The following is a 16,891-nucleotide window of genomic DNA, read 5'->3' as shown; positions in this document are numbered from 1 at the left end:
ATGACATACACCTTCCTACTTTAATTGTTCAATGTGTGACTTATGTCTCTCTTTGAAGTATGACATTCCATTGCAACCTTTTAAAATTTAAACAAAAAATCCTAATTGATGAAACCTTGTAGACACTTCAATAGGTATACATCTTTTATTTTTTACTTGTTTCAGTCATTAGACTGCAGCCATGCAAGGGGTATTGTGTTCCCTTGATGGGTTTAGTCAAACAAATCAACTCAACTACTTATTCTACTGGTCTCTTTTATGAAACCAGTAAGTTACAGGGATGTAAACAAACCAACACTGGTTGTCAAGCAGTGTTGGGGGACAAACATGAGCACACATACACACACACATATATGTACATGACGGGATTCCATAGTTTCCATCTACCAAATTCACTCAGAAGGCATTGGTTCACCTGGGGCTATAGCAGAAGACACTTGTCCAAGGTGCTGTGTAGTGGGACTGAACCTGAAACCATGTGGTTGCAAAGCAAGCTTCTGAACCACACAGCCATGCCTGCACCTATTTACTAAGAAATTTTTAACTATCAAGTGATTAAAATAATTTATCTACATAATTCAATTATCACACTCTGAAAGATGTCATATAATATTAAAAAGAAAAAAAAAATTCATATAGTCATCAATACTAAAACATCATAAACAATAGCTGCCTTCTCTGCTTATGTGTGTTCTATACATATGATACTGGAGACATGAAAACCTCATGTATCTTTGCATGTAAATAGATGAATGTATCACATGTTCTGTGTATGAAAATTGAATAGACAAATGTGTGATGAATATTCAAAAGGTTTTTCAGAACCTGAACAAATCTCAATGACTTATACTTCAATGTATTTGTGAATAGTTTTGCTTATATATTGTTATGGGGGTTTCACTATTTCAGTCATATGAATAACTAGCAACATGAGATTCAGAGTTAATTTAAGGAAGCTTTGGCTTATAACAACAACAGCAAGAACAACAATTTTCAACACAAGCACAAGGCCAGAACGTTTTTGCTGAAGGGATTAGTTAATTAAACAGACCACATTTCTTGGATGGTACTACATTTTATTGAACTGAACTGCTGAAAAACAAAGTTGATCTTGCCAGAACTTGGATGCAGAATGTAAGGAGCTGGAATAAAAACAATTCTGCCAATCCACAATAATAATAATAATGTAGATAATAAAATGTAATAATATCATAGATTTTGCAATACCATATGATAATAGAATTGATACAAAAAAAAAAAAATGATAAAATTGAGAAATATCAGAACCTAACCAGAATGATGAAAAGACTGCAGAAGACTAAGATGACAATTATTCCTGTGATAATCGGTGCAATTAGCACAAACACCCAAAGTGCTACCTCAGAAGCTGAAGGATATTGAAATTAACACTCAGATTGTTGACTTGCAGAAAAGTACAATCCAGTATTCTGCAAGAATCCTAAGAATGATTCTTGAGACTTGAGGAAACTTGTTGTTACCAAACCTCAAGACAACATCTGTGCTAATATAACTTATAATAACAACACCACCACCACCAATAATAATAATAATAGTGAATTCCAATTGCAACAAATTCAAGAATTAGACGAACTAGAAACACCTACAGAAAAAGCTAAGCGCTTGAAAACCCGTGCTAAAATTGCTGCCTTAGCTATTATGACTGAAAAATGGCATGGAAAACCTCTCAATGGCAAATACCCAAAGAGAGCGAATAATGCAGATATTGACAAAGCCCTTACCCACCAATGGTTAATGGCCTCTGGATTGAAATCAGAAACAGAGGGGTTTATCATAGCAGCCCAAGATCAATGCCTACCTACAAAGAACTACCAGGCCAACATATTAAAGAACGGCAGCTCCCCATTATGTCGTATATGCCAACAACAAAATGAGACCATCGATCATGTTGTCTCCATGTGCAGTCTGCTTGCGCCTACAGAGTATCTCAACAGGCATGATAGAGCTGCACAATATATTCACTGGGTAATATGCAAAAACCTGGACTTGCCCCATGATAAAAACTGGTGGGAACACAAACCACCCCCAGTACTTGAAAATGATCACATTGCACTCCTCTGGAACTTCACCATTCAAACTGACAGAAAGATAGACGCAAATAGGCCAGACATCATACTGAAAGACTTCAGACAAAAATCATGCCTCCTCATTGATATGACTGTCCCAATTGATATAAACGTATCTGTCAAGACCTACCAAAAACTGAGCAAATATAAAGATCTTGAAATAGAAATTAGCAAAATGTGGAATCTGAAGACGAAAACAATACCTATTGTCATAGGTGCCCTGGGAATGACAGCGAAACGGGCTGATTACTACCTAGCTCAGATACCAGGAAACCCCAAAATGGCTGAAGTCCAAAAGATAGTGCTCATGGGAACTGCCCATATCCTACGTAAAATACTGTCTATGTGATCTCAAATTTTAAAGCAAACATAATTTTCTTATGGTTTCTTAAACATTCACTTGAACAAAACTGTACAAATCCAAATATATGGTACCCTAGGCATAACACCTACATGAACTTCTAACTTGTTGTCTCTTGAGGTCTCTGGGTGAGACTTGGATCCAACTTGTACAAATGCAAAACAAAAGTCAAACATAAAATAATAATAATAATAATAGTCAAGATGAAGAGCACAATTCAATTGTAAGATATTTTATTTGTTGAACGATATTTCAACAGTACGTCTGTCTTTGTCAAGTTCAAAATAAGAAGTGATAAAAATTCAAAATTATAGAAATTTGAATGTAAAGTATGAATGAGAGCAACCAGCATCCACACGTTGATAGAATGACATCATCAGTTTTTAAGTTACAATTTTATAACAGGCAAAAAGAAAAAGACAAAACAGAAAAAAAGAAGACAACAGAGAAAAAAGGAAAGAAAAAGAGAGAAAGAATAATGTCTAATCAAACAGTTTTGTATAAATTTGATGATATTTTTTTGCCATATGCTGGTAACTTTCATGCAGCACTTTTGAAATGCATTTCAAATATCCTCACTTCAAACAGATATTTCCTCAGCTGTCTATTGAAGCCTTTAGATGGAATAAGAATATAAGAGAATTATTGACCTCTATATCTGACTCCAAGAAAACAAACATTGTAGTATCTGCACGCTGTACCTTAAAGAACAGCTGCAAGAGAGGTAAGCCCTGTTCATTATGCAACAACATTAGTGAAGTGAATTCCATCAGAAATCATAACAGAAATGTTATGATTTATACAGAAGGTGGAACATGTAAAGATTCCCATTTGGTGTACGCTGCAGAATGCATGAAACACAGCTTAATTTATGTTGGTTGTACAACAGAACAATTAAACAAAAGGTTTAATGGGCACAGATTCGACGTCAGGCACAATAACAGTAGTTTGACAGAACTTGCTGAACATTTCGTTTCAAGTGTCTGCAATTTTGAAGAAGACTTGAAAGTGCATATTCTCAGAAAATATTCTGAATCTGCTTCACTTTCATTTCTTAGAATGTATGAGGAGAAATATGTTTGCGGGTTATTAACATCACGCCCTGGAGGAAAGAATAAGATGACAGGAGAATATCATCAAATTTATACAAAACTGTTTAATTAAACATTCTTCTTTCTCTCTTTTTCTTTCCTTTTTTTTCTGTCGTCTTCTTTTTTTCTGGTTTTTTTTTCTGCCATTTTCTTTTTGCCTGTTAAAAAATTGTAACTTAAAAACTGATGACGTCATTCCATCAGCATGTGGACACTGGTTGCTCTCGTTCATACTTTACGTTTAAATTTCTATAATTTTGAATTTTTATCACTTCTTATTTTGAACTTGACAAAGACAGGCGTACTGTTGAAATATCGTCCAACTAATAAAATATCTTACAATCGAATTGCGCTTTTCGTCTTGACTGTTTACCTTTGTGAAGAGTTATGTCAATCCTTTTTAAAATATAATAATAATAATAATCCTTTCTACTATAGGCACAGGGCCTGAAATTTCAGGAGAGGGGATGAGTCAATTACATCGACCTCAGTACTCAGCTGGTACTTATTTTATCAACCCCGAAAGGATGAAAGGCAAAGTTGACCTTGCTGGAATAATAATAATAATAATATTTTGTTTCTAATTTAGGTACAAGACCAGTGTTTTTGAAGGAAGGGAGAGTAGTCAATATCCCTAACCCCAGAAATTGACTGGTACTTATTTTATCCAGCCCATAAGGATGAAAGGCAAAGTTGCTCTTGGTAGGATTTCAACTGAGAATGTAAAGGAGTTGACTAAACACCACAAAGCATTTTCCCAACACCTCAGTATTCTGTCAAAAAGCCTGAAATTTTTGAAAGAGGAATATGCACATAAATACACAGGTATACACCCATATAAATGTGCATATAAACATACATATATATATGTGTGTGTGTGTGTATATATATATATGTGTATGTGTGTGTATACATACACACACATATACATGCACATTAATTTATCTTTCATCTTCTGCATGTGACCCACCATGCCCACCACTTATTCTACAGCCATATCTCGGTTATACATTAAGAAACTTCCTGCCTAAGAGCAACATTGCTGTGTGCTTACTGAGCATACTTCAACTCACACTCATGAAGCAGCATTGCAGACTCAAAATCATATTTTTATATTCTTCGAGTTCAGAGGCTTCTCCATCAGATATAAGGATGAAGAATTTTTATAAAATATTGGAAATATCATGCCAAATAACTGATCAATAATCTATCAGCTGCATGCATGACTGAGGAGTTATTGAAGGGTAAGAAGTCACCATCTGTGGAAATGAAAAAATCAGGTATTTTAGAAGAAGGGTTAACTGTACAAACTTTTTTTTTTAGTGAAGTGTTTTAAGGTGAGGCTTTAGACAATGGAAATTCATTTTATCATAAGCTGGTCATTGAAGAGCGAAAAATAATTCTGCTTCTCTCAGACTAAAATAGGATTGTCTTTTATTTCTTTAACACAAAACAGATTTTGGGAATTAGAACACAGTGCAGTACCAACTGGAAGGTAAAAGTGGTGGGAGAGGAACATATAGTGATTAAAAAAAGAGACATGAAACAAATTTATGAGACACGAGGGGAAAAGAAAAATATAAAGGAGACAGAATTAGCATGCAGTATGAAACTTAAGAACATAGAAATAAAAGAATAAAAAATAATATATCTATATATATATATATATATATATGGATATGTGGAAATGCAGAGAAGTACTGGAAATGCTATTTCATTTTAAAATCTCATATAAACTAAGATTTCCTCAACAGAGGATTATGTTGTGAATTAACTAGTTATCTTTTACTCTACAGAAACTAATAAAAAGTGAAGACAATGTAATGCTTTGGTTTTATGAATCAAGTAAATAATAATCATCATCATCATCATTCTCATTTTGCATCTGTTTTCTATGCTTGTATAGGTAGCATGATATTATGCCACTTGTAATTACTTGTCCTCTCCTGAGACCAGCTTTCATTACTACCTGTGTTTTCCTCTTCTACAGGTTCCTTCTACTCGAATTGTTTGGTACCCCATTATTCAAATGCCATCCTTCATACATATATGGCCATACCACTTTTGCATGCTACATCTACTTTGTCTTATATTTAGTTTTTCTCTCAGCTCATTTGTGTTCCATTATTCTTACACAGTAACATAACACATCCAGTAAAGCATGCTTGCCTCGTTTCTTTTCACCTTTTGCACATTTTCTGCATTCAGTGCACATGTTTTACTACTGTTGCATTCCTCACACAATAATCAATCTGCTCTTCACCCAGAGATAAAAAATCCCTCTGAACCAAGAACTTTTTCCACCCCATTCTTACTTTGACTACCATACTTTCAGAACACCCCCACTTCGCACTATTAGATCATCTCATTTACAGAAGCTATCAACTACTTTAAGCAAACTTTTCAAACATTTGAATGAATTTATTTCATGAGTGCTCATACTGCTGACTATTCCTGTGCATCAGCTGCATGAGGTCTTCTTTCTCTGTCAGCCTGCTGGTAATTCCACTACATCTCTTGTGCACCTATAATTTACATTTAGGCACACCATATGGAGGTCTTGTTAAAAAATTTTTCTGCATAATTCCACTTCCCAGATCAAATTAGAGTCCTGCCTTCTCTGCTGCTAACTAAAATGTTTGTCTTTACAAGGTTTATTTTAAGACCTCTTGTTTCTAGGTTTTGCTTCCATGTCTGGAATTTCTACTCTAAATTTGTGGCAGATTCAGCAGATAAATAAAGGAAAACTAAATTAGTAATAAAATGTTGTTCAGTATGTGTGTGTATGTTTGTGCATGTTTGAGCTAAACTAAACCGTCTGCTTTGACACTTCTTAGCAAATGTTGTATGTATATGTAGATATACACATAATTTTTACATGCTTCAATATGCACCTGTGGTCATGCTGAGCATGTGTGTGTGTGTGTGTGTGTGTGTGTGTGTATATATATATATATATATATACATATAAATATATGTGTGGATATGAATATATATATGTATGTGTGTACATGTGTGTGTATATATATATATATATATATATATATATAAACACATATATATATATATAACTGTACATATGCTAAACATAACGATACAATGGTTTGGACATGAGATGCATATGAATGAAGACAGTTGTATAATGACATGTACATTTCTAAAATTGGATGGATCCTGTGGATGAAGGAAACCCAAGAAGACTTGAGATGAAGCAGTGAGGACTGATCTCAAGATGTTGAGCCTCACAGAGGAAATGACAATGGATTGAAATGTCTGGTGATAGGGAGGATTCTTGAGCAGACTCATCCACCTGAGTGAAACAGAGTTCTGGAAGTGCTGTGTATGCCACTCACATTATCACCGTCAGTGCTTAATGTCTGCCTTCCATGCTGGCTATTAATTCACCCCCCCACCTCCTCATTGAACCAAAATACATTTCTTCATTCACTATGCTAGTCTCTCACTCAACTCTTGAGGCTCAGTGATGCTTTGTCATCTTTATCTCCTGCCCTCTGTATCACTGCTACCCTGCCACTCCCTTATACACTACTGCTTCACTACTCGCATTCTCCTTCTCCTCCCCTCTCCCCCTTTGCACTCTTGTGAGCTCCCTGCTCACTCACTCTGTTCAATCCTCTGTACCACTCCATTTATACATTCACCTCTCTGTATTACCATTTTCTCCCTTTTCCAACTGGAATAACCATGTATCTCCGCTACAACAAAATACCTGTTTATGTCTCTCTATCATAGTTTACTCTCTCATTACCTGGCACAAAGTCACCTCCCTCAATACCACTTCTTCTTTCAGTTGAGGGATATTTGTCCTGCAAGTACTTGGTAACCTCACTGGTGGTGGTGCCATATAAAAAAGCACTTAGTGCACTCTGTAAAGTGATTGGTGTAAGGAAGGATTCAGCTATGGAAACCATGACAAAGCAGACAGCAGAACTTGGTGCAGCCCATGCCAGCATGGAAAATGGATGTTAAATAATGGTGATATGCATATATATATATATATATATATATATATATATATATATATGGTGTTAGGAAGGGCATCCAGCCATAAAAACCCTGCCAAAACAGACAGTGAAGCCTGGGGCAGTCTTCTGCCTAGTCATCTCCTGTCAAACTATCTTACCCATGCCAGCATGGAAAGCAGACATTAAATGATGATGATAATGATATATATATATATATATATACACATACATATTATATATATTTACACACACACACACACACACATATGAAATCCCAAATGGAGATGAGTACCAACATTTCCATGTAGCAGACTTGAACAATTGTGATGATATTCTAACATGAAACCATTGGTTGCTTTGTAAACTCACAAATAAAGAATATTTATCTTCCAATGCAGTGTTGAGCTATCATTCTTACTGTTCAATGTTAGTTTATATTTATGAGTTTGTATGTTTCCATTACTTGGCACTACATTCATATACCTATATAAAAAAAAAAACTAAGAAAACATTTTTCACTTAGTATGCAATGTAGCTTTCTAAGATGTGTGTCAGAAATGTGATGTTCTGCAGCAGCAAAACATGATGGTGAATACTGATGTTCTTTCTGCAGCAACTGGAGAGTTGGGTACAATGCATTGAAATTGTCATATTAATCTATGAGAAAGCACAAGTGGCAAGGGAAAAAAAGAAAAGGAAAACAAAATTTATAAAAAAAAAAAATGATAGGAGAGATGGCTATTCTACTGCAGACATATAATATTAATAACTGACATATACTGAATGTACAATGACCATGTGTCAGAGATGAAAGACAGTTGAAACTAATAGTAAATTTATCAAGGGTCATCTGGGATTAAATAGCGAAATCAGAGTTGTGGAAAATGGATTTCATACATAAGACAATGCCAGATTGAAAATTTGAGACATTTGTTGTTAAGCAACCTCATCCAACTTATGCCAGCTCAAAAAGACAGATAGAATTGTTATTATTATGATTTTCCAGGCGGTGAGCTGGCAAAATTGTTAGTACATCAGGTAAAATGCTTAGCGGTGTTTCATCTGTCCCTATGTTCTGAGTTCAAATTCCGCTGAGGTCGACTTTGACTTTTATCCCTTTGTGGTCAATGAAATTGACTATCCCCTTCCCCCGTTTGCAGGCCTAGCGCCTATAGTAGAAAAGATTATCATTATTATTATTATGATGATGATAATTATGATAACGGTGGTGATCAGGCAGAATTGTTACCTTATGCAATAAAATACTTAGTGGCATTTCCTCAGGCTATATGTTCTGGGTTCAAATGCCACTGAGGTTGATTTTGCCTTTCATCATTTTGGGGTACTGGTTGAGCACAAGGGGCAATGCAATTGATTAGACTCCTCTCGCCAAAATTTTAGGCCTTATGCCTATAGTAGAAAGGATTATTATGATTAGGATGATAATAGTGATATATATTAATGAAATAAAGTTATTGTATTTACTAATTTGTATATCTGAATGTAAATGAGATGATAACATTCTCTACTAAACAGACTGCATGATATAACTCATTAGTAATCTTGAATAAATAGATGATACAATCTGAACACTTTAATGCTGTTTTATATAAGGTTAAGGTTCACAGTCAGTAATTGAGAGCAGAAGGTTACAGCCCTTAATAAACTACCTCACCCCAATCAACCTGAAGGGATGTAACGGATAATATAGATACAGCCAATTTAGATTTAATATTGTTTTGGAATCATTATTCTAATATAATTCAAAGTCTTTTTCATTCAGATTGAGATACACCTGCACAACTTGCATAAATGCTAAATATGTGTGTGTGCAGGTGTGTACATGTATGTACCATCATCATCATCATCATCATCATTTTAACATCCGTTTTAAACTCTGAAATAGTTGGACGGGCCAGTACAGTTTGAGTCAATTCTTATTTGGAGTTATTGTCCTTTCAATCAGGTTGAAGGACAATCAAGGAATACAAGCATATCAGAGACACCCCAATATGCAGGAAAAAAAGTTTTGAGTGCATGAAAGCATGTGGTACAAGTTCAACTTTGGATATAAGATCTGATGGGGATTTTTTTGAGAAAATTATTTGGAAAAATACAGTATGTGCCAATTTTGGTTTGATTTCTATGGCTGGATGCCCTTTCTATTGCCAACCATTTACAGAGTGTACTGGAAGCATTTTAATGAGGCATGAGCACTAGAGAAGTTGACATGTCCTTGATCAGGCTAAAGGTTTCTTTCAAAGTTATGTTATCCCTATTCATTTGTCAACCGTTTATAGAATATACTTGGTGCATTTTATCATGGCATCAGCAACAGAGAGGTTACTTTGTACATCACAAAAGATTCCAGTCTCTGTTTGAAACAACATGACCAAGAAGGGGATCGGAAGAAAAGTATCAACAGAGAATGAATTAGGTAAGAGAGAGAAGGAAACAAAAGCATGATGAGAGGAACAGGGTGATTTGTTTGAGATGGTAGATGATGGTAGAGGAGAAATTAATAAAGACAGCATGGGAAGGAGTAATGAAAGAGCTGTACCTGTGTAGGCATGAGTGTACTTGACCATGTATCTAATAGTATATATGTTTATGTGCTTGTATGATTGTGTGTGTGTGTGTGTGTGTGTGTGTGTGTGTTGGACTTTGGTCTTTTACTAGCCACTTCTTCCTAGTATTATTATTATTATTATTATTATTATTATTATTATTTTCTATTATTACAAATGTAGAATCATTAGCAAGCTGGACAAAATGCTTAGCAGCATTTGTTCTAGCTCTTTATGTTCTGAGTTCAAATTCTGCCAAGGTTGACTTTGCCTTTCATCCTTTGAGAGTTGATAAAATAAGGACCAGTTGAGCACCGGGGCTGATGTAATTGACTGACCCCCTTCAATTTAAATTACTGGCCTTGTACCAAAATTTGAAACCCTTATTATTATAACTCCTATTAGCACTAATGTACTGGACTACAACCATTGCTGAATTTAATTCCATTTAGCTTTCTCCTTTCTGAGGTTGATTAACTATAAGGAGTAAACGTCTCTTTTACAGAAATTAGCTAATGTCATCATAAGAAACATACCTATTGTCATCATAAGAAACATACCTACTGTGGTGGATTGATATATTTTATAGTGTTAGATACAATGCTTTGTGGCATTTAGTTACATTGTTTTACCTTTTGAGTTCAAATCTTACCAAGGTTGGCGATATAAATTACAGGTACATCAACACAGTTGCAACATCCCAAGGGTATTGTCAAGATACTTTTGATTACAAAACAGACTTCTTCACTTATAAACACTCACATATATACTTATCTACACACCCATATATATATATATATATATATATATATATATATATATATATATATATATATATATATATACACACACACACACACATATAATCATCATCATCATCACCATCATCATTTAATGTCCGCTTTCCATGCTGGTATGGATTGGACAGTTTGACTGAGGTCTGGCAAGCCAGTGGGTTGCACCAGGCTCCAATCTGATCTGGCAATGTTTCTACAGCTGGATGCCCTTCCTAACACCAACCACTCTCAGTATGTAGTGGGCGCTTTTTACATGCCACCAACATGGGAGCCAGTCAGGGGCACTGACATCGACCATATTCGGATGATGCTTTTTATATGCCACTGGCATGGGAGCCAATCAGGGAGAACTGGCATCAACCACGTTCAATATATATATATAGTAGAAATGTGGCACAGTAACAAACACATACAATGAATGTAGACAAACTCAACCCCACATAGTTATTAACCATATATCCTCACAATTTTGATACCTTTGGTCAATATTGTACAATTTGGTAGTGTCAACCAACATAAGCTACAGGGAAGTTGATAGATAGATAGGAAGGTAGTAGGAGAAAGAGACAGAGAGAAAGATAAGTAAGAATAAATGTAATATGTTTCCTAGATTTGTATAAACCATGTATCCTTTTAGTTATCTCTTTACTATCTCTTTAATATTACTTATTTGCCAGCAATATTTTATGGTGTAGTTTTATGTGGAAAGTGAACAGAAGTTAAAACAGGGCTGAAAAAATTGAGTAATTCTTAAAAAAGTTAATGATTACATTATATAAACTATTGAAGCAGATGAAGGCCACATGCACAAATTTACTGCCAAAGTAAAAGCTCAAACAAAAGCAAAATATCAGGAAGGTAGGTTGGTAGACATGCACATATTTTGCCAAGGAAACATGCATTACAACAGGGTCCAAGAATTTGCAAAAGAAAAAAAAAATTACCAAAAAAAAAAAAAAAAGGGAGGGAGAAATCTACTGCATTCTCTTTAAAGCATTCAAGCTAGAATCAGGTTGTATAGGTAAAAATATTGATTCTAGTAAAATAAATATAATTATTCTGGAAGAATTATAGTCTCTGAACAACTTTGTGTTTATTTTACTTTCTCATTAGTTAAACAGTTTAGTATTTTTATATCCTTGAAACCTATTTTAAATTGTAAAGCAGTAGAATCTAAGGAAACGAGTTATTCCATGCATTGGTAAAAAATAACATAAGTAATTGAAACAGTGGAATAATATTTCATGTTATAATGAAGAAAGAAAGGCTAATGTTTTGAGTAGGAGACCTTGTCAGAGAAGGGAGAGAATAAATGTCAACTGATGACATTAAGCTGGTAGACCATACACACACACACACACACACACACACACACACACGTACAGACTACTGATAAGTCATTGTGCTATTATTTACAATACTGCAATAAATCAACATGCAATAGATGCCAAAATATTTTCTAAACTATTTCAGTTGAAATTAAGTTCGAGTCACTAAAAAAAGCAAGTTTGAAGGAATATTTACTAATTCTATGTTTTGAAAACATAATACATTACATACATTATGAATGTATCATTGGTTTCTGTGTATGGTCATTTTATAAGTAATGACATTTTAACTTGAGATTTAAAAAGGCAAAACAACAAACACAATAATACAGTTAATGAAATTCAACTGATTTTGTGGCAAGATGTATAAGAAATTGTATTATATTTTGATATGTCATCTGCTGTGAAGGTAATTCTGATAATTTAAGATTGTTTTGTAACCCTTTACATAGATTGTATCATGAAAACAGCAAAAGTAAGGAGTATGTACAAGTTTTTTTCCTAAGCAAATACCTTCATCAATGGAGCAATTGTTTTCTGGAGAACCAAAGAATATTTTTCTCAATTTTAGCATATAGTTCAGTTGAACCTATTCTTGAAAATGGGCTCCGATGGTTACTGTATGATTAATTGGGCTATAATATTTTATACCAGCTTTATAATTGGGTTACAATATTTTATACCAGCTTTACTCAACTAAGCACAAAACTTAATCAGGATGAAGATTTGCTTTCCATTCTAGTGTATTCTAGTTCTTTCCAAAAAGCTGCAGTCAAAGGATCTGTGTTTAATCTTAATATCTTAATAGATTACCCACTCTTTATTATTAAACTGTCAAAAGATACTTTGGAAGTCGCAGAGTTCTGAGAAGCTCTCTTACATTATACATCTGACAATTCAAGTGGCATTAATTGTTACATTTGGCTCTTTACCATATTATAGCTGCTTTTAGAACATGCATTGACATTTTAGAACAATTTAACAGTCATAGAAAATTCCTCCTTAAGTGCCACTGACAATAATCAAATTTCATAGGTCATCAATAACATGTTGTTTGTCAACTACAGTTACCATCCCTAAACCTTTATTACCATTCTGACATTTCTCACATGCACAATATTTTACCAAACATGTCTTGAATATTTCACAGAGCTTCAGTTGTTTCTCTTGCATGATTACTAACTCGTAAAGTACTACACATAGGTGATACATTTTGCTGCTACTGTCATACTGAATGCTTTCCTTTCTTTTTTTATATATTATTTTATTATTTATAAAAGGAGACTTAGGCTTTGATTTTTAGATGAAGGGCAAAGGCTCGAAATATTAAGTTCCTCATTCATCACAAGTAAACTTACTGAATTCTTTTATGACCTCTCCTATCAACTAACTGTCACCATTTTCCTCAGACATTGGATTTGATTGGTTTGTTAAAAATATTGTGATATATTTCCTTGGAAAATTTAAACTTAAGTTTGAGCGATTATATTTTTGCTTTCTCTAACAGGAAAGATAACATTATGAATGAGAAGGTCTAATAGACTCAAGTACACACACAATTTACATACAATCTGATATTGAATAATTTATTACTACATCTGGTTATTAACAACTACATTTCTACAAGGTTGTACTAAGTAAAATGAGTAATTAACAGAATTAGAAAGCTTATTTTCCTATGACATAATTTTTAATAGTTATACATAAATCACTTATATTCTTCTTCTATTAACTTTACCAAACTCACTGTCTAGTAATACTGGAGATCACTGCTCCTCACAGGAGTACAGTGGCTGGCAAGGTTAACAGATTCATCTGCTCTTAAAGAGCAAGCAGTCCCAAGAAGATTCATCTGAGATTCTCAGCTGAACTGGAAGACAAAAGCAGTAGTTGATTAAATCATTCCTAATACTTGATTAGGGCTTTATTTTATAAACTCTAGATAGAGGTCTTGACAGGATTTGAACTTGGAATGTAGTCAGAAAGAATAAATACCACTAGATATTTTGATCAACTCTTAACAATTCTGCCAGTCTACTACTATGATATTGGAATACTATAGATAAGTAAATGAATAAATATAATTAAATTTCTACCAATTTACTATTGTAATTTGTTGGTAAACCCAATAAATTTAGAATTTGTTGTTACATGATAATTTAAATTATTTGACTACAAGTGAGGTTGGATAATTAATAATCAACAAAATAATTGATATTGATGGGATCAGTAATCTTCTTGCTACAAACTGAAGATGTCACCAAAATTCCATTGAATTCTATTTTGTAGGGCCAGCATCTTCACAGACAACTAAGTGAATCCATTGAGTGACCATTTATTTTGATGTACACATCTGCTGCCATTATCATAAAAGTTAATAATATGGAAAGGAAGAGAGAAACTCTCTCATTTTATTAGTTAGCTGGCCATTGTATACAAATTTAGTATTAAGCTATGACATGGTGGTTTCTTATTGTGTTATGATTAGGTTTCAAATCATGGTGCAAGCAAATGAACATCCTACAATGTCATTCCACACTTTCCTCTGAAATCGGTGGCTTCAAGTCTAAGACACTAGTATTAAATAACTTACAACAGAGTAGGGATAAATTTAGCCACTAGACATTTTATTCAACATTCACAATACAGAAAATCCATATCGTTGAATATATTTCTCCTATTATACATCCATTCCTTTGAAACAGAGATTAACTGATCATCTCTTAACAAAAGCCTCATTCCTATAAAAATTTTAAGATTTATTCTCTTTCATATACACATATGCCCATGCACATACACACACACACGCATGTATGTATGCATACATATACAAGCATACATACATGCACAGATTTTATCAATGAAGCCTATATTTAAGTACTTCAACTTAAAAGGTCTTTGTGTTAATGCTATTCATTTGGGCATGTAAATAGTATTTTTCCTTTACCTGAGCTTCAGCACAAACCAATAATTGTTCCATATTTATATGAAAAGATTAAAATATTGATAGAGAAAGCTTCCTCGTCAAAAAGAATGTAAAAGTATAAATATCTTTCTAAGATAGCTCTTCCTCAATATAATTGCTTTCTGAGATATTTCTCTTGAAATTTAAATAAAAAGATTTGGTTTGAAAGAGCCAAATGGGAATATTTAATTACAATTAATGATATTTGAATCATCATATTCAGGAGAAAATCCTTGTAAATCAAAACTGATATTATTCAAAATTTCATATCAAAATGCAACCACACTGCTTAATATTTCAACTCTCTCTACTATTACAGTAGATATAACTAATGTAAATCTATTTTCTTTAATGAAATTTTGGGAAAACTGCCAAATTATTCTTACAATATGGTCTACCAATGAAGGATTGAAAGAATTCTCCTTGGAGTTTTATGAAGAAGAATGTATAGAATATTCATTTTATTATGTATCTGTTTGGTAGTAATTTATGATAAAATTGTTAAACTGAAAATACTCCTGCAATAATTTTTTCTCATTGTAGCTTTATATTTACTTAAGAGTTTAAGATTATGAAAATATTGATAACTTATTGGAAATTTCTAAGTAAAAATCTAGAAAAAAAGTTGTTTTATGAATACAGTAGACTGAAGAGAAGGCCAAAACAAAGAATAAAACAGCCAAGCAAATAAATCAAGAATAAAAAGGGATTCCACATGAAAGAATGACATGCATTAAATAGTTTAGAAACAAAAGTACAAAAAAGGACTATTTGTTTTTCAAATACAGAAACCATTTTTTAATTCAAGTCTTTCTAAGGTATGTAATTTTAAAATATTACTAAATTATAATTACATAATCTGAAGTCTTTTAAACTTTAAACATGTATGTATGTGTGTATGTGTATAATATAATTGGATAAGAAAATTAATTGAGCACATAACGATATTGAGAAATGAGTAACAAAGACATAAAACTGCCTGGGTGTGGAGTAGTTGTGGCATGGATTCAACAAATTTGGTCAAAGCATGATAACGCTGTTTGCTTTAGAATTATGAGAATGGAATCTCCTCAAAGTAATGTGTTTCTCTTAAGGCAGATTTAACTACATTTATTTGAAATTACTGTGTTTACATTAGCAACTTGACTTAGTCAATTAGTTCAGTTATTGAATAATCTTACAAGAAGAGACTTTTTTTTTATATCAACTCTGCCTCAAACTGTATTCTGTTAGAATATATTGAAATAGACAAAGTGATGTGCTTCACATGTGTCTAGCAGTTTTTAAAACTGTGTGCTGTAATAGCACAACCCACTAAATAATTATGTATTCTACAAAACAATTTACTTTGTTGTTATTCATAATTTCCAAAAAAGTAAACCACAGATCTCAAAAGATGCTAAACGTCTTTACTTTCACATTAAACAAAGTTGCATGGAAGTTTAGATTTAAAAAAAAAAACATAAAAAAACCCCAGTAATATACAGTTACTGTGACATTTTTTTATAAATCCAAGTCAAACATCTTTTTACAGTTGAGGAGCTGTTTTCAAGATAATCACTGAAGGGGGGAGACCATTAAATTGATGTGTTCCAATAATTTTAGATGTTAATGTGGTCAATTATTCTTCTTTAAAACAATTTTTATTACAAATTATTACTTTCGTAAATGGCCTGAACACATAAAATTAC

At 33.3% G+C, this 16,891-nt stretch overlaps 1 protein-coding gene across 29 annotated transcripts in view; it reads right to left on the bottom strand.

Annotated features, from left to right (window-relative positions):
* LOC106871495 (anion exchange protein 3) overlaps nucleotides 1-16,891 on the bottom strand; it is a 746,335-nt gene that overhangs the window by 131,450 nt on the left and 597,994 nt on the right. The window lies entirely within an intron of this gene.

This window comes from Octopus bimaculoides, chromosome 1 (assembly GCF_046866305.1).
Source record: "Octopus bimaculoides isolate indiv1 chromosome 1, ASM4686630v1, whole genome shotgun sequence".
Lineage (NCBI taxonomy): Eukaryota > Metazoa > Mollusca > Cephalopoda > Octopoda > Octopodidae > Octopus > Octopus bimaculoides.
This window is presented reverse-complemented; position numbering and strand designations above follow the sequence as displayed.